A 21418-nucleotide genomic window follows, 5' to 3' on the forward strand; every position below is an offset into this window, starting at 1 on the left:
ACATGACCTTCCTGGCAGAAACCCACTTTGGACTTCCCAAATCTTTGTTTCTGTTATTTTCATTACCCTACGAATAAGTATTTTTGAATATATTTTACTTACTTACTACTTACTTAAGTTAACAAAAGTAAGTGTTTGAACAAGTTATTATTATTTTTAAATTGTAGTGAGATAATAATTAATTTAAATTAACAAACATAAGTTTCGGCCCACAATGGTGACCCTTACCAGTGAGTTTTAATCAATCTGCGAAAAGTAAATAACGTCTTGTAGGTACGCAGTTTTACAATTGGAAGTGTTATTCTTTGGTTAATATCTCATTTTCTAAATTATATACATTATTTAACTTAATTTTTTAAATAGAATTTAATTTTATTAATAACTATTGATAAATCATTGAGTATTATTAAAACAATGTATTTTAACGAAATACAACATTGATAAAAGAAAATTAGAATGTAGTATTAAAATTTGTTAAAAATTTTTTTTTAAGTTGTCAGAAAACATTGCAGTCCCTTTTAGAATGAACCTGTAGTAAAAAATGTTCTTTTCTTATCGACAAAAAGTTTATTTTCAAAGGCAAACAATTATTGTTACTTTTACAAAAATAATTCTCATGGATTAAAAGCAAAATTATATAATTATATAACTAAAATTCTCTTTTTTACAAATTTATTTTTTACTAGAGTGTGATTTTGGAAATGCTTTCTTTCATAGAAATAATTTTAAAACAAGAAACTCAGTACATTTCAATTTAAAAAATTGAAATTATGAACATTTTGAAAAATTTAAATATTTTAATAGACACAAAACTATATTAAAGGAAAATTTGTGTACAAGAAATCAAGGAAACATTTTTTTAAGTACAATGTTCCTCGCCAATATGTATTTCTACTACTGTGAAAAAAATTGCCATCAACTTTTCGTTGATACAAGGAAAAGAAAAGTTTTAAAAAAATATTTGAATCATTATTTAGCTACAATTTTTTTTTAATTTTGTATTTTTACTACAGAGCGGTTTTCAAAAGAAAAAATTTGACGTTCACAGATATAATTCCTCATCACACCAGAAAAATTCATTAAATAACACCATTTGTCTTATACATAAAAAGCTGTGTTTAGGGGTTTCAATACAAAAATGGGATTTAATATACATCGCTAAAAAATAATTTAAAAAGAGTTCTTTGACTGCAGTGTTTTCTGAAAACTTTAAAAAAATTTGTTTAATAATTTTGTTACAAGATTTTCCTACTACATTTTAATTGTTTTTTCATTAGTTGTTCTTCGTTAAGAGATTTTTTTAAAGAATAGTTCTTTCAATTGTGAAAGAGCATACCTGCAAGAAATTATGTACTTTTCACAGATTTAAGAAAACTCACTGATAAGTATCGCCATTATGTGCGAAAACGATTGAAACAAGTCAATTGTTTTCGATTCGCTTGACTCTAAACTCTAAAGACAACAATTTACATCAACAATTTCTACAAAACTAAGTTTTGAGGATCAATAACATCACCCAACGATTATCAAGTTATCATTATTTTAAATAATATTCTCTTTTAATAATTTTCGAAAAATGCGGTTCTTTCTTAAATTTTCAACAGCTCTACCAACGAAAAAAACAATTGAAAATTGATTTAAAATTGATTGATTGACTCAATGGTAAGGAAACGGGTAATTTGAAAGACAAATGTATTATCTTTATGGGGGACATCACATCGAGGGCCTGAAGCAACTTAGTATGCAGTGAGGGGTAGTGTCGTTGCGCAGTGGAAGGGGAAGGTTAGGTAGGTAGCCGTGGAGGAAAAGACGATCGCCCTTTTCAATAAGGTAGTTAACCTTGTGAGATATATTTACAAATTCAATCGCAGCTTCAACGCCCCTCATGTGCGGTAACACTAATGGCCATAAGCTTCAGCACGTGAAAAGGATTACTAGCAATTGTAGCCGAAATGCTATTCTATCTATTCATTCTTATTATTTATGATTTCATTTGTTTATTTAAGATATCTGCTGATATCTGCCGAATACGTTTTCTTAAAGAAGGCAATAAATAATAATTATATTATGAAACGTGGTTTTCCCTCAGGTTAGGCATAACAATAGATAGAAAATGTATGAATCTTAAGGGATCACTACTCTGTTTTGAATAATAAAAGTGAGTTAAATCATGCAATCTTCATTTTATTACCATCTACCTGCTCAGCTAAGTCCACCCGCTAAACTTTTCCTGCAGTTTCTACCTGAGCCCGAATGCTATGCCCATAAGAATAAAAGGCGAAACGTAAAATTTTTTAGATTTGGCAATCAGCAATTTAAAAATATTACATTCGGAATCTACGTTTTTTTGCGATTCCAACTATATGTGACTTGCAATCAAAAGATGAAAACTAGAATCAGTTGCCTTAGATTTTAGTTTATGTTTTGACACTAGTTAGCTATAATGTAAAAAAAATTTCTGGTAATTTTACCGCTTTCAGAGTAGCTCCGAAAGTAACGTTTTTACTGAAAATAACGAATATCCACTTTCAGTATGGAATTTAACTTTTAGGTTATGTAAGTTTCCAGACATATTTTGTAAAATTACAAATGCATTATGAATTTAAGGTGAAGGTATTCTAGCCATAATATTCGTGTTTTATTCAACATGGTAATTTTAACAACTACCGTTCTGAAACACGCTCTTTTACACATAATTTAAATTTGATCATTTTTTCATTATTCTCCGCAACTTTAAAACTTTGAAATTACTTGTACTTATACTACGTTCAGAGCTGTGCAAGTTCGCCGCGTTGTCAACTATCAAATTTAAAGCCGTGAGATTACGTTGAAAAAAGAAATTTTTAAGTTTCTGTACTTTTACCATCTTCAGCAAATTCAACACTCTGAAAGTGGGTTTTTTTATTACCTACTCTGAATGTCATAGATTCACAAGCAGAAACTGTACATCAACAAAGCCTTGCTATATTGTCATTCTAAAACTGGTAAAGTTACAAGATTGGTTGGAACTTCTAGTCTGCAAGTGGTATTCACTCTATAATCAGAGTAGCAAAATTGCACCAATTTTTTGTTGGTAATTTTACCATTCTAAGTGGTACAATTTTTTTTATTTTTCAAAGTGTAGCATGAAATAGTCCAGAACTCCAATCAGAACTCTTAGAACTCTCCAAATTTTGGAATATTAAAATTTTAGGGTTTTCTTAAAAGTGCAATAGTTCTTCGAATTTTGACTTGATCGACAATTTTTATAACACTGTTTTGTAGAAAGTTTATGAAAAAGTCCAGAACTCCGATCAGAACTCTTAAATATTTTAAAACTTTGGAATTCCTACATTTTGGATTTTCGAAAAGTACGGTACTTCTTCGAATTTTTACTTGATCAAAAAATTGTATATAACTGTCTTGTAGAACTCTTATAAAGAAGTCCAAAACTCCAATCAGAATTCACAGAACTTTTAAAGTCGGTAGAGTTCAAAATTTCAGAATTTTCTAAAAGGGTTTTTTAATTTATAAAAGTGATATAGTTCATCAAATTTTGATTTGATCGAAAAGTTTTATAACACATCTTTGTGGAGCTGTTAAGAAGTCCAGAACTCCAATCGGAACTCTTGGAACGTTCCAAATTTTAGAATTACAAACTTTTGGATTATCGAAAAGTGCGGTACTTCTTCGAATTTTGACTTGTTCGAGAAATTTGAGAAAACCTTTTTGTACAGATGTATTTATTAAGTCCAGAACTCCTATCAGAACTCTTAGAATTTTGAACATTTTGGAAATAAAAACTTTTGAAATTTAGATTTTGCAATGATCGAAAAGTATTGAAACACTTTTTTACAGGACTGTAATTAATAAGCCAAGAACTCCCATCAGAACTCTTAAAACTTTTAACATTTTGGAATTTTTAAAATTTTGGCTTTTCTTAAAGGGGCCATAGTTCTTCGAATTTTGACTGGATCGTAGAGTTGTATAACACTTTTTTGTATAGCTCTCATAAAAAAGTTCAGAACTCCTATCAGAAGTCTCAGAATTCTCAACATTTTTAAAATAACATTTTTGGGTTTTTCTTAAAAGTGCCACAGTTCTTCGAATTTCGGTATGATCGAAAAGTTTGGTGACGCTTTTTTGTAATGCTGTCATCAATAAGTCCAGAACTCCGATCAGAACTCTTAGAACTCTCCACATTTTGAAATTTAAAAATTTTTTTATTTTCTTAACAGTGCCATAATTCTTTGAATTTTGACTTGATGGAAAATTTTTATAACTCTTATTTTGTAGAGTTCTCATAAAGAAGTCCAGAACTCCAATCACAACTCTTAGAACTCTCAGATTCGTTAAAGTTCAAAATGTTGTTTTCATAGAAGGGTTTTGTGTTTTCTAAAAGGGCCATAGTTCCTCGAAATTTGACTTAATCGAAAATTTGTATCATACTTTTTTGTAGAGCTCTGAAAAAGAAGTCCAGAACTCGCAGCAGAACTCTTAGAACTCTCAACTTTTTGGAATTTTCAAAATTTTTGTTTTTCTTTTAAGTGCCATAGTTCTTCGAATTTTAAATTGATTGAAAAGTTTTATAATACTTTCTTTTATATATAGCATGAAAAATTCCAGAACTCCCATAAAAACTCTTAGAACTCTAAGCATTTTGGAATTTTTCAAATATTTTTTTTCTTGAAAGTGCCATAGTTCTTCGAATCTTAACTTGAAGGGAATATTTTATGACACTTTTTTGTAGAGCTCATATGAAGAAGTCCAGAACTCGCATCAGAACTCTTAGAACTCTCAACTTTTTGGAATTTTCCAAATTTTTGTTTTTCTTCAAGTGCCATAGTTCTTTGAATTTTGAGTTGATCGAAAAGTTTTATAATACTTTTTGTTATATATAGCATGATAAAATCCCGAACTCCCATCAGAACTCTAAACATTTTGAAATTTAAAAAATTTTGTTTTTTCTTCAAGTGCCATAGTTCTTCGAATTTTAAGTTGATTGAAAAGTTTTATAATACTTTCTGTTATATATAGCATGAAAATTTCCAGAACTCCCATAAAAACTCTTAGAACTCTGAGCATTTTGGAATTTTTAAAATTTTGGTTTTTCTTAAAAGTGCCATAGTTCTTCGAATTTTAACTTGAAGGGAAAGTTTTATAACACTTTTTTGTAGAGCTCATATGAAGAAGTCCAGAACTCGCATCAGAACTCTTAGAACTGTCAACTTTTTGGAATTTTCCAAATTTTTGTTTTTTCTTCAAGTGCCATAGTTCTTCGAATTTTAAGTTGATCGAAAAGTTTTATAATAGTTTTTGTTATATATAGCATAAAAAATCCAGAACTCCCATCAGAACTCTTAGAATTCTAAACATTTTGGAATTTTTAAAATTTTGTTTTTTCTTGAAAGTGCCATAGTTCTTCGAATTTTAAGTTGATCAAAAAGTTTTATAATACTTTTTGTTATCTATAGCATGAAAAAAATCCAGAACTCCCATCAGAACTCTTAGAACTCTAAACATTTTAGAATTTTTCAAATTTTGGTTTTTCTTAAAAGTGCTGCAGTTCTTTGAATTTTTACTTCATCGAAAAGTGTTATGGGACTTTTTTGTAAGACCCCTATTGATGGATATAGAACTCTAAAGAGAACTGTTGGTTTATTTAAATGAGAAATTTCTCAACATTTTGTATTTTTGGAAATGTTGTTTTCTGACTATTTTTTTTAATTTTCAATTTTTTGTATTAAAGAGCTCCAGAACTCTTCTGGAACCAGAGCATAATTGAAGAAAAAGTAAATTTTTCAAAAAGAGGGGGGCTAGCTATTTTGTTTGAAACCCGGTTTTTTGGTGATATTAGCCGGAACTATTTTTAAAACTGATCAGGAACTCTAGAACTACGTTTAAGAACTACCCAGAACTCTAAAAAAATATTAAATTCTTAATAATGGAGGTACAACTCCACAGGAATAAGGGTTTAAACAATTAAAACACGGTTAACATGTTGTTTCTATACATTATTATAGAGTCAGAACAATAATTGAATGCATTCTATTTTATATCATTTTTTAAGGTAATCGGAAAAAACAGCTTGAGCAAATAATGATTCCACAAGCAAACAGAAATTTCATAAACATATTAGACGAAATGTCTCAGAGTTCTTGTAATTATTCATTAAAGAATAGAATAGGGTATCAATTTAAGATACAAATAGACATCTCTGGCTTAATTTTTATAAATTTTGAAAATAAAAAATAATTAATTGTTTAAATAATTACATGACGTTTTTAAAAATATAAATACTCCAAGTCATGGCCAAATATTACATTTCATCCAGAAAATAGATTATTTAAAAAATATTTTCGAATAAATAATTATTTAAATAAGTTAAATTTCTTTCAATAATTAACAATTCTTTAAAAAGTTATAAAAAATACTCAAATCATCCATTAGTAATTATTTATATGTAATAAGATGACAGAAATTGCTGTTCCTTCCTTTAAATTCTTCAATTTTTTGATTCCTTAATACTTTTCTGTTAAATTTTGCAAACTCGATTAAAAGGAATATGTTTTGCTCTTTTTTTCATTATACTTTCAATACAAAACTTTTGTTCTGAAAATTGTTCATTTACACGTTAAACTCTTTATAACTGAGCCATTCGTGTTTTCAAAATTTCGACACGTAAGGCTTAAAATTTGTTGGTTATGTTGCACATCGAACATGTATTTCATTATTATCTTCAGTCTCTTTTTTTCCTTTTTTAGAATGATTTATGTAACTTAATTCAGATTGTATGCCAAAATGATTAAAAAATGTATTTAATTACTTTTAATTAGTAGTTTATTCATATTTTGTGTTTTACCGCATTTATCCATTTACAACACATGACCGGTAAATTACGGGTAAATGACGGTCAGAATGTTGTCAGTCCCATCACTATTTTCAACATATTTTTATTATTTAGGTAATATCAACGGTTGAATATAAATTATTTTCTAGCTCAGACATATTCAGGAATTACAATGTTTCATATACATACTTAAAATTTTTTAATGTATCAATTTCTTTTTAAAAAAAAGTTTTTCTACTTCAAAAGATTACTATTTAACAAAATACTTGAATTTTCAACAAAATAATTGAATTTTTAACATAATAGTTGAATATTCAACCTAAAAGGACAAAATGCCAACGAAAAAGTGTAATAGTTTATATCATAATAAAAAAAAGAATGAAATTTTTACAACAAAAGAAAATAATTTTAAAACCAAAAACACGAATTTCCAACAAATAAAGATTTTTCAGTCAACAATTAAATAAAAGTTTATCTAAATTATTGAACCTTCAAACCAGGAGACGAATTTTCTTTATAAAAATTAAATTTTCAAACCAAAAATATAACTGTTTAACAAAAAATTACTTTTCCACGAAATTAATGCATTTTTACGCAAAAAAAGGAAATTTAAAACTAACAAATAATTTTTTTACAAAAAAACGCGAATTTTTAACCAAAAAATATCAATCTTAAGAAATGGAAAAGTTCCATTTTCTGTTAAAAATGAATTCTAAATAAAAAAAAAGTATTTTTCACTAAACAGTTCAATTTTCAACCAGGCATAAGCCTTCAATAACAAAATTTCATAATGTAGTTTAACTTTGACCCAAGTAGTTAAATTTTCAATTAAAAAATATTAATTTATAACAAGATAATTAAACTTTTGACCAACGAGATAATTTTTGAACTTAAAATATAAATCTTCAACAAAAAAAGTAATTTCTTAACAAAGCGATTCAACCAAATGTTTGAAACAAATTAGTTGAATTATCAAGCAAAGAAGAACAATTTTTAACGAAAAAGTTGCATTTTCATACAAAAAATGAAATTTCTTCTATAATAGATGAAGTTTTAAACGAAAAAGATAAAATTTCAAACAAATAGTTAAATTTTCCGTTGAAAAAGATTTTACTCGAGTTTCGACGATCAAACTATGAATTTTTCAACAAAAAGCTTAAATTTTCAATCCAAAAAGACGAATTTTTAACCAAATAGATGATGTTTTAACAAGATTGTTGAATTCTCTAGCAAATAGTTGCATTTTTATCAAAAAATATGAAAGTTATCTTAAAGCAGAAGACTTTTTTATTACGAAAAAGGTGACTTTCCATCCAAAAAAGATTCCAGTTAACTCAGTAACATAAAAATTGAATTTTTGTAACAAAAAAATAAGTTTCTACCAGAAAATTTGAATTCTCAATCCGAGAAGCCGAATTTTTTAAACTAAAAAAGATGAGTTTTTAACAAAATAGTTCAATTCTCTACCAAATAGTTGCATTTTTATCAAAAAAATATCAATTTTGTACTAAAACAGATGAATTTGTAATAAAAAATAAATTATTTTTTTATAAGTGGAACTTTCATCCAGAAAATATTTCAGTTTATTTTTCAACACCAAAATAGAAATTTTCTACGAAATAGTTAAATAGTATTAGCTTAATTTCTAACCGAACAGTTGCATTTTTATCAAAAAAAGATTTAATTTCTGCTAAAACAGGTAAACTTTAAAATAAAATAAAAAAAAAACTTTCAAAAAAAGAGTTGAATTTTTAACTTAATTAAATAAAATATATTCTGAGATTCTCATAAATTCTCAGAGAATTTATTTCTCGGTTATATTCTCATTAATATTCTCATTCTCGTTCTCAAAGTAATATAACCGGCTCAGAACTCTAACTCGAATTGAGCCAAAGGTCAACTACCCTTACCTTTCTACGATCGAATTAAGCCAAGCGGTTAAGTGCAACCTTTTGGTCTCCTCGAATTGAGCCCAAACTGTCCCGCACCGTAGAACGGGATATAAAATATTTTGCGAGGAGTGGGATGTGCCCTAGTAGCTTTTCGAAAAATTATTGAATTTATTTTTCTAAATACTTACCCTTATAGGAAATTTAATTGCACATCTTTTTCTCTCATGGAAAAAAGTTGTAATTTTCTTAGTTTTTGAAATAATTGAAAAAACACGATTTTTTAATAGCATACAATTTGCGTATTTTTTAAACTTAAAATCGCTCTAAATCAGAAACCATTGGGACTTTTAACAAGTTTTACTTTAATTGAACTAGCCGTTTATTAAGTACGATGCTTTTATTATTATTTATTTTATTGTTCACCAAAGTGATTCAAGAAGTTATTATTATTATTATTATTATTTATATGAATGTTCTCTTACAATGATTCTCGTATGTTGCAGTTTTTTCTCAAATTTTTCACTTTTTGTCCACTTTTAAATTGTAGTAAGATAATAACTCATTTAGGTTAAAAAATGTAAGTGTTTCAAGAATTTATTATGTTGTAGAAATTGCTGATGTACATTGTTCGCTTTAGGGTAAGGTGAATTGATAACAATTAAGTTGTTTCACACGTTTCGGCCGAAACTGGTCGCCCTCATGAGTCATTTTTATTAAATCTTTAAAAAGTACATAATGTCTTGTAGGTACGCAGTTTTACAATTGGAATTGTTATTCTTTGGTTAATATGTTGCGAAATTGACTTTAACCTATTGACGTAATAGATTTAGGCAATCTGACGCACCTCCTTACGTATAAGTAGGGCCAAACCTACGATCTTCAGCTAGTTCTAATCTTGCTCTAAGACTCTAATCTTGTATAATTTATTCAGAAAATTAATAAAGAACGTCGAATTGCCTATTAAGCAATTCGATTATTTTCTAAAAATACCAAGTCCAATCATAACGCATTACATTTTGACGATCGATGCCAGGATGGAAGTAAACGATTCCAAGGATAATGTAGCTACGGCATTATAAGGAATGAAAAGGCTCTGAAAACTTTAAAAAATTTGTCTATAAATTTTGTTACCAAATTTTTCTACAACATTTTAATTGTTTTTTTATTAGTTTTTATTGGATAAAAGTTTTTTTTTAAGAATAGTACTTTCAATTGAAAAACAGCATACTTGCAAGAGATTATGTACAAAGGGATTATCCTAATGGGGGAGATAATATGGAGGGCCTGTAGCCCTTTTAAACTTTAAGGGTGCATTTATACCTCTTAGACCGTGGGCTCACAAGGTAAATGGGAGCGTGATACGGATAAGGCCAATTTTCACATGAGATGTTCGTCTGATGATGAGGAACGTAAAAATGCGTGCCTGTCAGGTGTGAGTGGATGCGTTCACCTGTGGCGACCTGTCAAAGGTACGAATTTTTGGCAGTTAACTTACGTAACTAGGATAAGGTTAAAAATTGGTGTACATGTAGGGGCTGACATAAGAAATAGCACCTGCGCATTGCCAGGCACTTACCTGGATGCAAAAGTGTTGCCAGGCGGCTTCGAAGTCGCCAGACATTCAGGTGAAATTTCTTGAAATTGATTTTACAGAGAAAAGTTTGAAAGAAAAGTTCGTCCACTCCCAGAGATGCATATTTTCATTGGTATATCATTTTTTGATAAAATTGATATATTTGGAGAAAACACCGATTAAAGAAATACCACAACAATAAAAAGCCCTTTTTATTGACATCAAGTGATGTTTTCGAAAATTATTAAGAGACAAAAGGTCTACTCACACCTGCCAGGCACCCATTTTGACGCTCCTCATCATCAGACGAACATCTCATGTGAAAATTGGCCTTATCCGTATCACGCTCCCATTTACGTTGTGAGCCCACGGTCTATCTGTCTGCCTAGAGCTCGAAATAGGAAGGTACTATGGTCCGCCATGTTTATTCCATCAGCTGGGCAAATGGGTTCTCGTGCACACTTAATGCCCGAACAAAACGGTAAATACTGATGATTAATCTGGATAATCCTTTATGTTATTATGCAATGTATATTCTGCTCCGCTGCGAGAAAATACGAGCTTTGCACCACACGTATGATGCAACTGCATCATCGAAGGAAAGCAATTTCGCGACATAGTGTACACGTTTTAACTCCTACTCTTTGGCGTTTAATCTTTGCCATGTATGTAGGTAGGTAGTACATGTATGTAGATCTTCTAAAGAACAATTCATTTTTATTTCTTGTCAAATTTTCCTCAAAAGAAAGAGGTTAGAATAAGGTAATAAAGCATTGTCTTCTGTACTAATAAAAAATACATCGAATCAGTGAAGAATTTTTTGTTAACAATTTTAGTTTATTTAAACATTTAAGAATATTCTTAAAAAGCTAATTAGAACATAAAAATATTTCAATCTTTCGAATAATAGCAAAAATTAAATATACAACAAAATTGTTTAAACAAATTAAATTCGTTTAAACATTTAGGTGTTTTCATGATAAACGAATTAGTAATTAAAAATATTAACATTTGTGCTAAATCAATGGGAAACTTTGTGGTATTTGCGCCACCCCTAAATATTAACTGATTTTGCTCAAATTTGAAATTTTCTTTGGACATTTGAACAAAAATGGGAGGTGAAAGCAGAGAAATTCGAAAAAAATCCACCAAGTGTAAATAAGAATCACCCTATAGTAATTACCTTTTCGTTGTTGCTTTAAGTGCACTCGAAACCGTCAAATACTTATGCAAATTGTCTGCGTAAAAAAGCGTTTCACACTTTGTCCTTTTTGTACACATAATGAAAACTGATTTTTATTACAAGCACTACTTTCCTTCAAATATAAAAAATCGTACATTAAAACGATTGAGTAATGAAATTCAACATCGAATTGCTGCTGTGCCCTGAGACGTTTACCTACTTGCCCAGCTGATGGAATAAACATGACGGACTATAGCACTCTCCTTTATAGAGCCTTATGTCTACCTGCCCGGTGTGCAGGCAGGCAATTGTCCAAGGCGATTCACATGACCAGTTTTCCGATGAATTTTGACCGCGGAAAATGTGAAAACCGGCGCTGGAATTGTAAATATTGTTAAATTTTTTAATTAAATAAACCAAGCTTTCATAGTTTAAATTCAAAATTATGATAATTAATTTAATTTTTGTAATATAATGTAAAAATATATCAAATTCCCAACCCTGAAATGGGTATTTCAAAATGAATACACCAACAATTGTTTACAGATGAGTTGATGTTGTCAGTCGCTATATGCTGTGGAGACATTTATTCAGCAAGAGAAGGAAAGTTTGTAAGTGGATATTATTTCCTCTTAAGTACTTCATTATTATTCTGAAATGCAATATTTTAAAATAAATTTATACTTTTGTCAGCACCCTACAGAAAGAAATCTCTGAGTATATTCTAAAGATTCTCTAGGGTCAGAGAAGCTCAGAGAAATTCTCCGCAGGCACTCAGGTAGATATATTCAAAGGTCCAGGTGGTTCTTTTAAATGTTTTAAAGGCTTTAAAATGTCCTTTCCGAAATTGAAATAGAAATACGATCATAAATAACAAGCAGAGAGGCCGAAATTGAAATAAGAATTCGATCATAAATAACAAGCAGAGGGGCTATATCAATAGAGTAGCCGACACTCAAGGGTCCTTTGTTAAGCTTTTGGATTAAAATTTAGAAGTAGATTTCTTAATTTCATATTTAACAGCCTAAAACATAATAATTCGGAAACTACGGGTTTCGGTGATTTCAGATATCTAACTTTTTTTTTAAATGCTTAAAATTGGAATTAATACGACGTTTCGCGTAAATGGAATGAAATACACAAAAAAGACAACATTTTTTAATTCAACTAAAAAATGGTATATTAGTATATAAGCTATAATTATAAATAAGTATAATGAGAAAATTCATTAAATTAAATAAAAGTGTTAATAATTTGAAGAGAAATTTAAAAAGCGAGAGTCGGATTAACGACGGCCAACTAAAATCTCTCAGACTAAATTGTTTCAAATCGACTCCCCAGCAAACACGTTCTGTAACTGTTCCAGATAAAAAAAGGAACTGTTTTCTATAACCGTTGTTACAATATGGTGACAGAACTGTTCTAGAACATAAATGTAACAGCAGGCTAGAACACGGTGACAAAATTGTGACCGAACTGTTCTAGAAAAAAAGGTAACAGTGTTCTAGAACACAGTGACAAAATTTGGACAGAAATGTTCTCGAACTATGTGACAGGACTGTTCTGTAACAGTTGCTATGGAATTGTTCTAAAACAAACTAATCACAGACGCTCTATAATATTTGTTTCAAGTTTATTTCAGAACTGTGCCGTAACAGTGTTATATCGAAGTTCTAGCACCCTTTTATAAGTGTGTTCTAAAGCAAATTAGGAAAAAAGATTAATTCGCTAACATAATGGTCGAGCTGACCCTTGTGAATATTCCTGATGTGAATATCTCGAACGTATAATTTTTGTTAGTCGGGACTGCGACGCGCTATCCCGGCTCAAAATATATCCTTGGGACATAAAACTTTCATATTTGATAAATAACAATTTTAGAACTGTTACGGATTTGTTATAGAACTGTTATAGAATTGTCCTAGATTTTTTATAATGCAGTGTACCAAAGTTCAAAAATTGTTACAGATCGGTTGTCACAGCGTTCTAGATATCTTAAAGATTTGTTATACAACATTTGTAATTGAATTCTAGAATTTTTCTAGAAATGTTACATATCGGTTATCACAGCGTTCTAGAACTGTTACAGAATTGTTCTAGCGTATGGGGAATGACATAGTTACTCGCATGTTCGTAACCTGTTACTAACGTGTTCTAGAACACGTTCTTTTGTATTCTAGAACAGTTACAGATCTGTTCTGTATCTATGTTTGCTGGGTCTGCTTATAGTCTCAAATGGGCCAGACTATTTCGCTAGAAAAAAACTCAGTGATTTCTATCGGTAGGGCTGTTTTAAAAATGTTGTACAAGTGAAAATAACATAATCTCTAAAATCCTACAATTGAAAATTGACAATACACAAATTAATTATTTGTTAGGTATAAAATATGAATGGGCGCACACAGCGACTGACAACATCAACTCATCTGTAAACAATTGTTAGTGTATTCATTTTGAAATACTCATTCCAGGGTTGCGAATTTGATATATTTTTGCATTATATTATAAAAATTAAATTGATTATCATAATTTTCAATTTAAACCATAAAACTTGGTTTAATGTATTTAAAAATTTAACAATATTTACAATTCCCGCGCCATTTTCACATTTTCCATGGTCAAAATTCCTCGGAAAACTGGTCGTGTAAAAAGCTTTGGACAATTGCCTGCCTGCACCGGGCAGGCAGACAGAGGTATAAATGCACCCTAAACCATCATTAGAGATAGGGGCGCGAAAGTCTTGAATGGAATTTTTCTTTTTTTAGTTTAAGTAATTTAGAAAAGTTATATCGGCAATTTCTCCCTGAAACTTAATTCGGTATCATTAGCCGTTTGGTTGGAAATTTGAATTTTCGTTTTTTCGCACACACTTGTTGATTAATGAAACCAAAATAAAAAGTCCTACTCAGAAATGGTCTGTTTTTCGCATCTCACGTCGTTGGGCTAAAGTTTCAATTTGTTAGTGTTCTCATAATATTTTCAAAAAATAAGACCATAAGGACAAGTCATATAGAAAATTGGTTAACAGAAATTTTGTAGCAACGACGATTCTAATACTTTTTAAATTATAAATTATCAAAGTGCAAAAAGATTGGAAAATACATTCTTTTAAATAACATTCATGTTAGTACCGCATTCCTAAGATTCCAAGCTAAATGAAATTATGTTTTCAACAAAAGAGTTGTGTTTTATAGCTAAATAGGCAAAGGTTTTAAAAAACATTCGAGTTTCTTAAACCGTAGAGTTGAGTTTTTAAACAAGAGATAAATTTTCCACCAAATAGATGATTTTCAAAACAAAGCAATTAATTTTGAACGAAATAGTTGCACGTAAAACCAAATGGTGGAAGTTTGAAGAAAAGAATACGAATTTTCAAGAAAAAAGTTTCATCTCTTACAAGCTCTTGAATTTTCAAGCAAAAAATATGACTTTTCTACCGCAACAGATAAATTTCCAACCGAAAAGAATAAATTCTCTATTCAACAAACCATTTGAATTTTCGACTAAAAAAGATGGCTTTTTAACCAAACAGTAGATTTTTCATAATATAGTATAATTTCCATCAAAATAATTATATTTTTCACCAAACAGTAAACTTTTCAAACAAAAGAGACTACCCTGACTATATGTGTAGACTTTTCAAATATAAGGAATTGACTTTGGTGAAAATTTTGTTTGTTGTGAAAAACAAGCAATGCGTGTTTCATATTTTGCATTGTAAAAAATAGATTTGAGCCACAAACAATTCCATTACATCATAAAGACCAGTCTGTCCGGATTTAATATTTGAATTCAGTATTCTTTTATCTTTAAAAAAAAGAGCTTCTTTATATTTAAGCTTTTGATTTTTTTTTCTTAATCAATCAATATAACCCAATGCACCTGAAAACTTAACAATAATTATGTATACTTAATTATAAGTACATGTATCCGGATTTTTTAAAATCTAGTAACTATATAGATTACACCTGCATTGCTATACAATATGCATAGATCTACCTGTACATCTTATAGCTTATGTGAATAATAATAAAAGTCTATGAGAGATTACTCTTAAGCATGAAAAAGATTAAAAACAAAAATTTCACTATCAAAAAATCGGAAAACATATTCTTCAATGCAAAGAAAAATTGTGTGAATTAAAGAAATATATTCACTAGATTTTAGTCGAAAAAAGTTTATTTGGTGGAAGTGTCTTCAAGTACCGAAATTTCAGTACCTGTAGCCACGGCCTTATTCGATTCAAAGACATTTCTTTAGTTCAAAGCAATAATTTTTTGTTTGAATACAGATCTTTCCTTAATTGGAGATTATTTTCTTTATTTTGAAGTATATTTTGGTTGAATAAAGAAAATTATGTTAAAGGAACTGTATCTTTAATTCAAGACAAATATTGTTATGATATTTTCATAAATATTTACAGTTTGAAATTAATCCAATTTTGTTCAACTTTGATTAATATTTATTTGTTTAATGATTGCCCATGACGTGATATTGGCATTTGGTATTCTAATATGGGTATTTATCGTGCTCGATTTCTGAAACAAAAACAATGTAGCACTATTTCATTTACAACTTTTTACTTCATCTTACATTTACAGACATTTTTAATTTTGAAATTATACAGTATAATTTTCAAAAATTTGAAAATAAAGTGATTTGACTTAGAAAATATGACAACTTCAAGTCGGTTGTCTTTAAAATTGTGCAATTTTAAAGGTTTGGTTTTAAACCTTTTGAAGCTACACACATTATATTTAATTATCATCTTTATTGTACCCTTTAGAAATTTCCCCGGTTGGCCCTACTACAACAAGGTTTCTGGTCGGATCCCGGTCAGGCTACACCTGGCTGGGTTTCATGGACAGGAACCGTTCGGAAGCCGGTCGGACTACATTTTTCTCGAATCATCAAGTCGGGAGCCGGCCGGTTACTGGCCGAGCCAACCCTGGTTATGCCTCATGGTCGGGAGCCAACCTGGCACTGACCAGGATAATTTTGTTGTCAAAATTACACATTTTTTAAGAGCTGTGATGTTATCAAATACGTAATTATGGATGATAAATGAATTATCATTTGAGAAGGACAATTTAAAGACTTATTAGAACAATGAAAAGAGAAATAAGCTGTTTTAAATTCTTTAAAAAAAACATTACATTTTTCTGAATGTTTTAACTTATTAAATAAAACTGTTATCAATTTTGGTATGTGCATCAGCAGCAATGTTAAAATTTTCACTATTTTCAGACAATGTTTAGTCTGTACACTTTCAAATTTATTGCCATGTACATCTCCTTCTGCGTCTGGCGACTGCGCAGACACTCACTACCCAGGAAAAAAGAAACGATTGAACTGGAGCGCTTTGAAATGTGTATCTTAAAATTCCAGATTGACGAAATTGCATTTTAACTGTTTTGCGTCTCTTTAAATTGGTCAGTTATTTGGACCTAATTAAATCTGCCAAGCCACCTTCGGAGATGTACTCGTTCTATAGTTTTAAAATATTCTGAATATGAGAAAAGAACCTCAAAAAAGTAAATTAAGTTTAATTCGTGATTTACGATTTACAGAAGAAGCGCATGAATCGTTTCAAGTTCTCAATGAAATGGAGTTTGAAGGATGTCAAACTGAATAGGGAAGTGCAGGTTCCCTTTTACAGAAACGAATCTGCATCCTTACAATTGATGTTTGATGAAGTCCGATGAATTGTACAATGCAGATTACGCTCTTCATTATTTAATTGTAGTGAATGGGTAGTGGCTGCAAGTAAATTTGAATAGGAATATGCAGATAAGTTAGGCACGTAAATAAATTGGATTTTTAAGATTCAACAATGTCCTTCATAAGAAACCTATTTTATAAATATGAATGGCTTAAAATGAAATATAAAATTAATTTAAATATTTTAATTAGAATAATATTTAAATTGGAATAAAATTTACATATATGTTAGTGAAATGCAATTTTATACAAATAGCAAATTTTTTAATAAATTATAATAAAATATACAAATCACTGAATTAAATATTTGTGATTATAATAACATGTGAATATATGTATAGTGCAATTTACATATCTGCAAATATTCAATTAAAAAAATTAATAAACATCGCTTTAATTATATAAGCCAGAAATTATCTTTAACAAATAATGCAATTTGTGAATGGATATTTTTTTTAATGTAGGTAAATAAACATAATACAGTTGTAAGATCAAAAATACTTTATTTTTAATTAATTTTTTTTTAAAAGTTACCAGATACAAAGAGTCATGCAACATTAACCAAATTCTATGATATTTAGAGGTTTACAAACGAACTTTTGTCTTCAAATTTTAATAAAAATAATTTTAGAAGAGACATTTTTAAAAGGTACAATCATTTTCTTATTCAATCCTGTTACTTTCCACATGTGCAGCATTTCTAAGCTTCCAGCAATCGTTTTTTCAACTGAAAGAATTCACACTTGCAAATAGCAATCTCCTTCTTTTGGCATATCTAAAATTTCCAAAATTTGCGCAATAGATCCGCAGTTTAGCAGAACGATAGTGTTGCTGTGTTTGGTTCCACGTTTATATTGTACACTGTGGTACGTTTGTTTTTCAAAAATTTATTTTTGAAATATCTGCGCACCTGCAGTGTCTTTCTCTACAGAGTTTTCAGAGGGTCCAAAAAATACAATACCATTATTCACTTTCGTAGAAATTGTGAACGTTATTTCGGAAAAAAGCATATTGCAAAATGCTTGTACCTCTGGTGACGTTGAGTAATCACGTGTCTGAGCTCGGTATGATAATAATGACATAGATTTCCTGGCCATATGGAAGTCTATGCCTTTACTACCATTTACTAGGTTTTTTAAAACACCATTGTAACCTTCGTAAGGAAAAGTGGAACACTTTTCGATAGGTCCACTCTATTTAGTGCATTCAACAATATGGATTATCATATGAACATTAAATTCCATACAACCCACACCGTATAACTCTTCGTACCCGCGAATAAATTCTTCAAGATCTATTGCACACTCGTCAAGTTCTTAGCAAGAGATTTCCTCTTTCAAAAGCATGTATGAACTTTTTACCAATAAAGCATAAATTTCAACAACATTAGGTGGCAGTAAATCTTCACAAACTGGTAGACTGAAGAACAAAGCCCAAGATCTCCATAAGTATGCTTTCCATATTGATCTATCACTGAAAAGTTGAGATGCTTTATGAACTTCATGGCTAGGTAGAACTGACATTAAACACGCGTCAAGTATCTTAATAACTGCGCGAGAGAAAAGGAAATCTCCCAGTGGGCACAAAATTTGGCGACGTCTTTACGACATTTTTACGACATCCTATGTCCGTGTCGTTTCGGCGTCTTTACGTTATCATAAAGACCCGGTAAAAAGCGTAGAATAGAGAAAAAATAATATTTTCAGATTTCAGCGGAAAAGTGAAGATTATTCTATTATTTTGAATGCGTGATTTTACCATCTGTCTCAAATGACACACTAAAAATAAAATACCTCTTAAACTTTCTATTTTTTTCTATTTTAACTTTTTATTTTTTCTATTCATTTCTATTTCCATAGCGACCGCCACACAGTTTTCTATTCCCCCAAAGAGAACGTGTTTTCAATATATTTAATTCCTTCTGATTGTACCGGTGAAGCACCTCACAGGGATCTTTTTATTCCTCAGAAGTAGTTATATTTTCATTTTATTTAATTGCTGCTAATAAGTTCACAAAATATGTGTCATAAGTTGTTTTAATTCCTTCATGCGGAATGTAAATTCTGAAATTTTAATTCTCACCAATCTAACTCGGCCTCTCTAGAGTTAAAATTACTTAGATTTCCACATTTGCATAGATTTCTTTGTTGCATTTTTCAAGACGTTTAAATAAATTATTAAAATATAAATAAATATAAATTTGAATGTTTTTCAAACTTATAAGTTATAAAAAGATTTAATAATGAAATATAGGTCAAATAAATGCTTTCGTTAAATTTTACTAAGTGGATTGAGAGGAATAGGATTTGCACTTTTTCTGTTCCCGTTGAGGGATTTTTAGACGGAGGAAAAATCGCGTATTCTTAGGAGTACAAATTCTTAATGTTTCTGAATTCAACGCTTGTTACTGGGATATCTCGAAGTAACTTAAATCGCAAAATAAACATGTATAATGATCTCTTTGTCTAGGATTTCAAATGCGCTCATATGCGCCACTTTCAAAATTGACAAAAAACAATAATCAACCCCCTCTTTTTCAATTGTTATCGATCCACCACCCGATGATATCTCCAAATAACTTTAATTGCAAAATAAAAATATTAATGATCTCTTCGCCTAGTATTTCAAATGTGCTCATATGCACCGCTTTCAAAATTGACAAAAACCATAATCAACCCCCTCATTTTCAATTGTTATCGATCCACCACCCGATGATATCTCCAAATAACTTTAATTGCAAAATAAAAATTTTGATGATCTCTTCGTCTAGGATTTCAAATGCGCCACTTTCAAAATTGACAAAAAACCATAATCAACCCCCTAGGATTTCAAAGTTTAGTCATTTTAATATTTAACCTTTGACGAATTATTTAAATATTGATTAAATCCATTAATTTCTTGTATTTTCAAGGTTACTTGCAGCCGCCAACAGAAATAAAACTGGGTAAAAAATGCAGAAGGAAATCGTACTTGCATTCTAACCATGACTTCTTATCAATGGATTTCCGTAGCAATGCAACAGTTAGATCCATTGGTTTTTAAAGAAATGGAAACGAACAGTGTTTAAAAAGTATTAAGATAGACGGAAAAACAATAACATTAGCGAACTGTAACATGTTTGATGCCATAGCACAACTATTGGGCTGTGCATACTGCGATGGCGTAATTTTTAAGTCATTGGTTGACCCAGCCAAAAACCTTCTTTTTCAATTGATTGAGCGTATAGTAAAGACACGAGTATCTGCTGCAACATGCCGCACGGGTCTTTACGGGTGCTTTGTAGAGGCTCCATTCGGTTCCTTCGGTCCGCCAGGGTAATCATACCAATAATTTGTAACTTACTATATATCTATTATAAATCATCTTTGATGTGCAATTTAATTTGTTTTTGCCGAACATTCTTCTCAAATAATTTTTTCTTTGCCTTCGAGTACTGGACCTCGCGCTCTGGCTAACAAAAGTGCAACCAGAAAGAGAAAGAGTGAACAAATTTGGGAATGATCACTCTTTTCTTCATTTACTAGAAAAGAATCAGTCTACAAATAATATTAATTTAAGAAAATGAATAGATCCGGGATCCTACGGTTTTCTCGCAGTTTCTATTCCCTCTTGCACTCCTGCGTGACAGAATGAGCAGTCCAGTACTTCATCTGAACCAATTTAATAATGTTTCATTAATTAATTAAGAGCCTTTTAAAAATAAGTTACATGTATATAATGTACAATACCGGTAAAAATTTGGCGTCCACTAAAAAGAATCGGATCAAAAACAGGTTCGCCTTAAAAAGAAACTAACGCTTTGAAAAATCAAGTTAGAAAGATTTCAAAATAAAAATTAGGAAGGTTATTGTTGTTTACGTCAACCGAGTTTCACTTAAAGCATTTTAAGTACATAAATTCAGAGATAGCATGTGAGAAAAATCGATCAATTATCCTTTTTTGACCAATTTTTAATTTTTAAATTCCACTCTGTATGTTTTAGGTGACTAAATGGAAAAAATTAAGACTTTGCTTCATTCAAAGTGCATTGTACTTTTTGCTTTTGGCATTTGAAGTTCAATCTAAACAAAACAATATCCTGACAACCACAGAAAACTTGACATAATCATGTCGAATCTAACCCGACCCGACATGGTTCTGAAGCGAGACACACCATTTTCCCCCTTGCGGCCACATGTCGAAAATCCGTTCGAGCTCGGATCGGAACCTGGGAATAAATG

This window comes from Belonocnema kinseyi, chromosome 3 (assembly GCF_010883055.1).
Source record: "Belonocnema kinseyi isolate 2016_QV_RU_SX_M_011 chromosome 3, B_treatae_v1, whole genome shotgun sequence".
Classification (NCBI taxonomy): Eukaryota; Metazoa; Arthropoda; class Insecta; order Hymenoptera; family Cynipidae; genus Belonocnema; species Belonocnema kinseyi.